The following is a 9,694-nucleotide window of genomic DNA, read 5'->3' on the forward strand; positions in this document are numbered from 1 at the left end:
CTTACAGGCAATTTAATCGACAATAGACAATAGGTGCAGGAGTAGGCCATTCTACCCTTCCAGCCAGCACTACCATTCATTATGATTATGGATGATCATTCTCAATTAGTATCCTGTTCCTGCCTTATCCGCACAACACTTGATTACACTACCCTTATGAGCTCTATCCAACTCTTTCTTGAAAGAACACCTCCTGCTTTTTCAGGTTCTTCATTCCGTTGACTTCAAATATTCACAGATTTCAACAGACTTTGTTACATAGTCTTTTCTTCATTTTTGTTCAGATCACTGTGAGCAGAGTGTCACAGTGGGAATGCCGTTGCCCCACAACCCAGAGGTCAGACCATAGTCTTGGGACCGTACTGTGCTATTTAGCATTTCACTGGACCAGGGAGAAATATCTACTGTTCAGCATAATTTACGCAATTCACTTATTCATAAGTTCATACACATGCCAGCATATGTGACGAGGTGGCCGAGAGGTTAAGGTGATGGACTACTAATCCATTGCGCTCTGCGCGCGTGGGTTAGAATTCCACTCTCGTCGCTGTTTTCAATGTTGCTATTTTTGTATGTTGACACCTGTCTTATTGAAATTCGAACTCCAATGGTCAATTTATATGCATCGACGCTATCATAAAATCTCAAAGAATAATTTGAGTCAGTTGCCTAAACTGCATTGAAACGTAGATCACATCGGGATAATGAAAAGCAACGCGATTTTCTTTTTCAAGTCGAGCAGCTGGGACCTTTTATCGTATGAAAGAGATCCAGGAAAACCAAAATACAAGAGATGTGAAGGGCGTGTTTATGTAATGGGATTCTTAATGACTGTTTTGTCAAATGAAATCTGGAACAGGTTGATTAGAAGTGATTCATCTGGTGAGAAGAGCACAGAAAAACTGCACAAAATAATGGAAATATTTCAAAAGGGGCAGGGCGTGGGTGTTGGGGCACCGAGAACTGACTATAAATGCACAGTAGAGAATTGCAGATGTGGGTGCCATGCATAAGTACGGAAAGACTTACACATTGGTCTCTTCCTCGCCCGTTGCTCTCGCCATTGATGAAGGCTGGGAACAAGGCACAGATAAACACAAGATGTGGGAATCAAGCTCCAAAACGTTATGCACACACTGGATGCATCACATTGAACTATGAACAACTGGAGAAGTCAGCATGTTGACTGTAGGGACTGAACCTAAACTGTGGATCAATAATCGCAAATTCATGCAGAATTAGCACGAAAAATGATTTAATGTGCCTTTATATGCATGTCATTAATAGACGTTTCTTTCTAATACCCGTGTGGTTGAAAGAAGAGGACACCACATGTCAAGATGGATGACAACGTAGTTCACCCATGAATGCCCTCTGACTCAGTTCACGGTGAATTAAGAATGAATAACAGATCCTCTTCAGACCAATGATTACAATCCCTGGGAGAATAAGGAAGAATAAAAATACATGGATAATGCGGAAAATGGGAATCGTGCCTTTGTGGACTCGAATTCAATTGATTATCAAACTAAACAGACACAAGAATACCCGCAGTACCAAGCAGTCAGGGCCATGGGGTGTCTGCAGGAAGGGATTCAATTACCTGCTCATGTTAAAAGTCACTTGCTCAGTCACAATACACACAGGTCATTCACCACTCTCATACGTGAGAAGTGATCACTCTGGAGACCAACTGACGGAGTCACTAGCAAGTTTACAAATGACAGCAGGAATTAAATTCTACTGTTATTGCAGCTGTTAATCCCAACCAGCAATGAACCCTGTTTGGATGGGTGTTTCCAGTGGAGTTCCACAGTTTTCTGATGTAGACCAAATATTTAGACTTAGTTATAGGAGCCATGGTTCAGAGGTTTGCTGACGATGCAACAATTGGTCGCGTAGTTGACTATTATGAAGAATGTCAGAGAATGCAGGGATGCATCAATCAGGTGGAAAGGAAAAAAGTCGAACAGAATTGAATCCAGACCAATGAGTGTTAAAGAAATTTGGGAGAAGAAACAATAACAGTGAGTATCCTATGTGGTGTAGACAGACAAAGAGATCTTGGAATGGACATTCATGATCACTGAAGATCAATGGACAGGGGAATCAGTTGTACTGAAGTGCGTACTGTAGATGCTGGAGATCAGAGTCAAGATTAGAGTGGTGCTGAAGAAGCACAGCAGGTCAGGCAGCATCCGAGTTGCAGAAAGAAATGACGTTTTGGGCAAAAGCCTTCATCAGGAATAAGGCTGGGAGCCTCGAGGTTGGAGAGATAAATGGGAGGGCTGGGGTTTGGGAGAATTTGGCTGACAGTGCAATAGGTGGATGGAGGAGGGGATAAGAGTGTTAGGTCGGAGAAGAGGGTGGAGCGGATAGGTGGGAATGAAAATAGACAGGTGAGACAGGTCAGCAGGACGGTGCCAAGCTGGAAGGTTGGAACTAAGGAAAGGTGAGGGAGAGGAAATGAGGAAACTGGAGAAATCCACATTGATGCAATGGGGTTGAAGTGTCATAAGGCAGAAGATGAGACATTCTTCCACCAGGCGTCGGGTGGTGAGGGAGTGGTGGTGGAGGATGCCCAGGACCTGCATGTCCTCGGGAGAGTGGCGGGGGAGTTGAAATGTTCAGTCACGGGCATTGGGGTTGATTGTTACCGGTGTCCTGGAGATGTTCTCTGAAGCGCTCTGTGAGAAGGTGTCTGGCGGCCCCACTCTAGAGGAAACTGCATCGATAACAACGAATGCAATAAATGACATGTGTGGAAGTGCAGGTGAAATTTTGATGGATGTGGAAGGCTTCTTTGGTGCATTTGGCGGAGGTGGAGGGTGCGTGGGCTCAGGGTTTGCAATTCTTGTGGTGGCAGAGGAAGGTGTTGGGAGGGAGGTTGGGTCATTAAAGGGCGTGGACTTGACTAGGTAGTCGTGGAGGGAACTGTCTTGTCGGAAAGTGGATGGGGTGAGGAGGGAAAAATATCTTTGGAGGTCAGTGTTACTGATTTCTTTTGCAAAGCCACTGACTCCCACAGCTATCTGGATTACACCACCTCCCAAACCACCTACTGCATAAATACTATCCTGTGTTCAGAACTCCTCCACCTCAACCGTATCTGCTCCCAGAAGACCAGTTCCAACCTAGAACACACCTGATGGCCTCCTTCTTTAAGGAGCGGAACGTCCCCTCCCATGTGTTTGAAGATGTTCTCTAACGCATCCCAGCCATGCCCTGCACCTCCATCCATGAACCCCACACCTCAAAACACGGCCAGGACAGAACAAGGACAGAGGAAGGGCCTCACCTTCCATTCCACCAACCTCCGCATAAATCAATTATCGCCCGATATTTTCACCACCTCTAAATTGACCCCACCAGCCGGGATATATTTCCCTTCCCCAAACCTATCCACTTTCCTCAAAGACCTTTCCAATGGACGACCATTTCCTCCCGGCACCTTTCTCTGCCACCGCAGGAATGCAAAACCTGAGTCCACATCTTGCCCCTCACTTCTGTCCAAGGCTCCAATGGAGACTTCCACATCCATCAAAAGTTCACCTGTACTTCCACACATATCACTCGTTACACCTGCTGCTCCAGATGCGGTCTCCTCTAAATTGGGTAGAGCGATGTCTTCTAACAGAGCACTTCAGAGAACATCTGCAGAACACCTACAAGAATCAATTCCACTGCCCCATGGTCAAGCATTTCAACTCCCCCTCCCTCTCCCCTGAGGACTCGCAGATCCTGGACCACCTCCATCGCCATTCCCTCACCACCTGACACCTGGTGGAAGAACGCCTCATCTTCTTCCTCGGGATCCTTCAACCCCATGGCATCAATGTGGACTTCATCATTTTCCTCAATTCCTCTCACCCATCTTACCCCAGTTCTAAACTTCTAGCTCAGCACCGTCGTCCTGACCTGTCTCACCTGTGTATCTTCATTCTTACCTATCCGCTCTACCCTCCTCTCTGACATATCACCTTCACCTACTCCTCTATCTACCTACTGCACTCTCAGCGACCTTCTCCCCAGACCTAGGCCCTCCCATTTATCTCTCCACCCCTAGGCTCACAGTCTTGTTCCTGATGAAGGGCATCTGCCTGAAACATTGAATTTTCCTCAGATGCTGCTGGACCTGTTGGACATCTCCAGCACCACTTTCATCTTGAGGAGAATCAGTTGAATGAGATGTTTTTTGGATATTTTCGATGGTTGACCACAGGTTGAGGACGATAGTAGAATTTAGCACACACCAGTATAGCGAATAGCTGAAGGACTGAGCACAAGTCTGGTCACTGCATTAATCAACATTTATTAAATTTTAAGATAAAAGATGGAGGTCTGAAGTATGCAACTTTTCCCATCAAGACTGCTTTACTATTCAATGAGTTTATCACTGATTTCTATCCAAGTCAGGGTGCTATGGGCCTTGGAGGGGAACTTTCAAATGGTAGTGTTTCGTTGCATCTTCCAACCTTGTCCTTCGAGTCAGTACTGTTGTTGAGCTTTGAAGGTTCTGTCAAAAATGCCCGGATGACTTACGCCAGTGCATTGTGTAGTTGGTGCATTCTCTGCAATTGTGCCTTAGCGGTGAAAGGACTAAATATTCAGGTATTGAAGAGGGTACAATCAAGTGACTGCATTGTCGTGGATGGTGCCTAGTACCTTAAGTGTTATTGAAGTTACACCCATCTAGGCAAATAGAGAGAGTTATGTTCCACATCTCATTTGTGCCTTATAAACGATGTAGGATTCATGGAGCAATGAGTTAGAACGTAGAGCATAGAACAAGGAACAATACAGCACAGAACAGGCCCTTCGGCACACGATGTTGTGCCAAACAATTGTCTTAGCATAAGCATCTATCCATGTACCTATCCAATTGCCGCTTAACGGTCACCAGTAATGCTGACTTGGCCACTCTCACAGGCAAGGCATTCCATGCCCCCATCACTCTCTGGGTAAAGAAACTACCCCTGACATCTCCCCATACCTTCAACCCTTCACCTTAAATATATGTCCGCTTGTTACACTCTATTGTACCCGGGAAAAAAGTCTCTGACTGTCTACTCTATCTATTTCCCTGATCATCTTATAAACCTCTATCAAGTCATTCCTCATCCTTCGCCGTTCCAATGAGAAAAAGCCTAGCACTCTCACCTATCCTCGTACAACCTATTCTCCATTCCAGGCAACATATTGTTAAATCTCCTCTGCACCCTCTCTAAAGCTTCCACATCTTTCCGAAAGTGAGGCGACGATAACTGCACACAGTACTCCAAGTGTGGCCTTACTAAGGTCCTGTACAGCTGCAGCATCACCTCACGACTCTTGAATTCAATCCCTCTGCTAATGAACGCTAATACACCATAGGCCTTCTTACAAACTCTATCCACTTGAGTGGCAACTTTCAAAAAGCTATGAACATAGACCCCAAGATCCCTCTGCTCCTCCACCTTACTAAGAACCCTACTGTTAACCCTGTATTCTGCATTCTTATTTGTCCTTCCAAAATGGACAACCTCACACTTGACAGGGTTGCACTCCATCTGCCTCTTCTCAGCCCAGCTCTGCATCATATCTAAGTCTCTGTGAAGCCGACAACAGCCCTACTCACTATCCACAACTCCACCAATCTTCGTATCGTCTGCAAATTTATTGACCCACCCTTCGACTCCCTCTTCCAAGTCATTAATAAAAATTACAAACAGCAGAGGACCCATAACTGAACCCTTCGGAACTCCACTTGTAACTGGACCTCAGGCTGAATATTTACCATCTACCACCACTCTGACTTCGACTGGTTAGCCAGTTCTCTATCCAACTGGCCAAATTTCCCACTCTCCTCGGCCTCCTGACTTTCCACAAGCCACCATAGGGAACCTTATTAAATGCCTTATTAAAATCCATGTACACTACATCCACTGCTCTACCCTCATCCACATGCTTGCTCACCTCCTCAAAAAAATCAATAAGTTGAGTTTATAATCAAAAACTGGCTATCAACGAACATGTTTTTTGGTGACAGAGTGTTTATGTGGAGTAATAGAGTCATAGAGATGTACAGCATGGAAACATACCCTTCGGTCCAATCCATCCATGCCAAACAGATATCCCTAACCAATTTAATTACGCCTGCCTGCACCCAGCCCATATCGCTCCAAACCCTTCCTATTCATATACCCATCCAAATGCCTCTGAAAGTTGCAATTGTCCCAGCCTCCACCACGTCGTCCGGCAGAGCACTCCATAAACATCCTACCCTCTGCGTGAAAACGTTGCCCCTTAGGTCTCTTTTATATCTTTCCCCCCACCCTAAACCTATGCCCTCTAGTTCTGGATTCCCCAACACGAGGGGAAAAACCTTGTCTTTTTATCTTATCCATGCCCCACATAATTGTGTAAACCTCTATAAGGTCCCCCCCCCCGTTAGCTCTGACGCTCCAGGGAAAACAGCCCCAGCCTGTTCAGCCTCTCCCTGTAGCTCAAATCCTCCAACCCTGGCAACATCCTTGCAAATCTTTTCTGAACCCTTTCAAGTTTCACAACATCTTTCAGATAGGAAGGAGACAAGGAATGCACGCAATATTCCAACAGTGGCCTAACCAATGTCCTGTGCAGCCGCAACATGACCTCGCAACTCCTGTACTCAGTACTCTGACCAATAAAGAAAGCATACCAAACGCCTTCTTCACTATCGTATCTACCGGCGATTCCACTTTCAAGGAGCTATGAACCTGCACTCCAAAGTCTCTTTGTTATGCAACACTCCCTAGGACCTTACCATTAAGTGTATAAGTCCTGCTAAGATTTGCTTTCCCAAAATGCAGCACCTCACATTTATCTGAATGAAACTCCATCTGCCACTTCTCAGCCCATTGGCCCATCTGGCCCAGATCCTATTGTAATCTGAGGTAACCCTCTTCACTGTCCACGACACCTCCAATTTTGGTTTCATCTGAAAACTTTCTATCTGTACCTCTGATGCTCGCATAAAAATCATTTATGTAAATGACAAAACATAGAGGATCCAGCACCCATGCTTGTGGCACTCCACTGGTCACAGGCCTCCAGTCTGAAAAACAACCCTCCACCACCACCCTCTGTCTTCAACCTTTGAGGCAGTTCTGTATCCAAGTGGCTAGTTCTCTCTGTATTCTGTGAGATCTAACCTTGCTAATCAGTCTCCATGCGGACTCTAGTCGAACGCCTTACTGAAGTCCATATAGATCACATCTACTGCTCAGCCCTCATCAATATTCTTTGTTAATTAGTCAAAAAACTGAATCAAGTTTGTGAAACATGATTTCCCACGCACAAAGCTATGTTGACTATCCCAAATCAGTCCTTACCTTTCCAAATACATGTATATCCTGTCCCTCAGGATTCCCTCCAACAACTTGCCCACCATCGAGGTTAGGCTAATAGCCAGTCTCAATCCCTTTTTCCTAAATACTAGCTCCGTGGACGATTACTCAGGGGAACTGGGTTACAGTAAAACCATTGAGTGCCAATGGGATACGATTAGGTTCTCATTTGTCAGAGTTATCATTACTCTATTTCATCCTTGTGTGGACAAATCTGATTCCAATCGCTGTCTGATTTCAATTTCCAACTCCCTCTGTGCTTGAAATTTCAACCGTTGCCTTACATAACTGTCTCCACCTGCCTTAATAATATATAAGGCCGCTGCAGGGGACAGCAGAGATTTACGAGGATGTTGTCAACACCGGAGAAAATGGAGCTCAGTGGAATTTTTTTTAGGCTGGGATTATTCTCCTTGAAGCAAAGGAGGCGGAGGGGAGCTCTATAAACACATAATTACGTTTATAAACATTCAATATTCGTGGGACCTTGACAGGGTAGATATGGGCAGGTGGTTTACCCTCAGGTATGAAGCGCACCAGAGGACATGAATTCAGAATTAGTTATTGCCTATTTAGTTCAGAAATGAGGATTAATGTCTTTGCTCAGGGGCCAGTGAATCGGTGGAACTCCTAACCAAAACTGTTGTTGAGGCTGAGTTTTCTGTATTTCCAAACTGTACCAGACTGATATTTAACCAGAAAGACGATGAAGCTCTGTCGAGGTAAGGCAGGAGAATGGAGTTGAGGATTATCAGATCAGCCATGAATTCATTGAATGGTGGAGCAGACTCGATGGGCTCAATGGCCGACTTGCAATTCTACATCATTTTGTCTAACACATTATTTAGTGATAAGTTTAGAATTCTGTGGTGATGGGATGTAGTGATAGAAAAGTTTTCTCAAACTGATCAGACAGATCAGCAACGAGGCTCATAAGCTGATGAACAAGAAATGTGCTGTCGCCTGGAAACAACAAATGGCATTGTGCACACCACAGATGGGTATGTGCAGAAGGTGTGATTGCTGATAAAATTGGGGGAATCTAATGTTGTTGGCAAGATGGTGATCATGCTGGATGATGGATCGCGGTATGAATCACACAGCAATAGTTTGTGAAAGAATGTAAAATTTGTTTCATTAAAGAAGTTTTCTGCAGTTCCAATTCCACTTGACTGTTTAAAATACTGATCAGACCTTTATGTGGAATGTTACATCAAAATATTCATTCACAACACCACTGGATAAACTATTGATCTAATCTCTCCTTATTTGTTTCATTTGATGTAAATTCAGAGAAAGTCAAGATGGAATGAAAGGATGAACGGAATGTTGCACTCAATTTTATTATCCCAATTTAACTTACAACAGAAATAAATTGCTTTATTTCGACTTTGATGTGGTATAGATTTATCACAAATCTCCGGTGCAATGAAGGGCAAGAGCAAATTTCTCCATCCAATGTCTACTAAAGATGCGAGGCACGGAGGGAAACCACAGCTGCGTTTGATAGAAGTAACAGCCAGAGTAGGATTCAAATCCACACATGCATAAAAAAATGCAACCATCGCTTTAACCTTTGGGCCACTTTAGCCCGTGGCAAAGGGCGAATCCACATCATTATGTTTCTGCTTTCAGCGGGACAATAGTACCAGCAAAATCCAATGAATTTACATCGTCCTTGGAAGGAATACCTGTCCTTGATTCATTCCGATTCGGAATTGTCTCAGAATGAACCAGCGAACAAGAAATTCCCGTCACATTCACACGCACATTTAGTCTTGACTCATAATTTCTTCACATAGTTTCTCTCTCACGTGAAGAAGTACATATGGAGAGAGAAGTGAAGGTGATGTATTAGCTCGATAGTCTTTCTCATATGACTGAACCCGGACTGGGTAAAATTCCCAGAAAAGCAGTTTTGTTCATTTCATTTTATTAATTTTGCTGCAACCTCACTCTGTTCATTGCAATGATCGGAAGTGAATTGGATTTCTATCATTGGAACGTTTAATGTTGTATTCAATTTTGCTCCGAAAATATTTCAGTTGAAATGAAATACTGATGAGAAAAACAGAAGGTTGAACTACAAAAAAAGATATCAGTTTTGATGCTTAATTACTTTGGCAGATTTCAGTGGGTATCAAATGAACCCAACATCACGGCGAATATCCTCCATTTAAGGCATATGATTAAAGCAGGAAATCGATAATCAAGAGACGAGTCACTTCCTGTTCATTATTGAAGATCTTCCCTTGACAATATACCAAATCGGCTCTGTTGCATTTATAATACTTCATGGGGAATATTAATTTAAATCTTTCAAAACT

The 9,694-nt window shown here is 44.0% G+C and overlaps 1 non-coding gene across 1 annotated transcript; it reads left to right on the plus strand.

Moving 5' to 3' along the window:
* Nucleotides 1-465: 465 nt before the first annotated feature.
* Nucleotides 466-547, plus strand: trnas-acu (transfer RNA serine (anticodon ACU)). Its single transcript has one exon. It is a non-coding gene; the product is annotated as a tRNA-Ser (tRNA).
* The last annotated feature ends 9,147 nt before the right edge of the window (nucleotides 548-9,694 follow it).

The sequence above is a fragment of the Hemiscyllium ocellatum genome, unplaced genomic scaffold, assembly GCF_020745735.1.
Source record: "Hemiscyllium ocellatum isolate sHemOce1 unplaced genomic scaffold, sHemOce1.pat.X.cur. scaffold_454_pat_ctg1, whole genome shotgun sequence".
In the NCBI taxonomy this organism is placed as follows: domain Eukaryota; kingdom Metazoa; phylum Chordata; class Chondrichthyes; order Orectolobiformes; family Hemiscylliidae; genus Hemiscyllium; species Hemiscyllium ocellatum.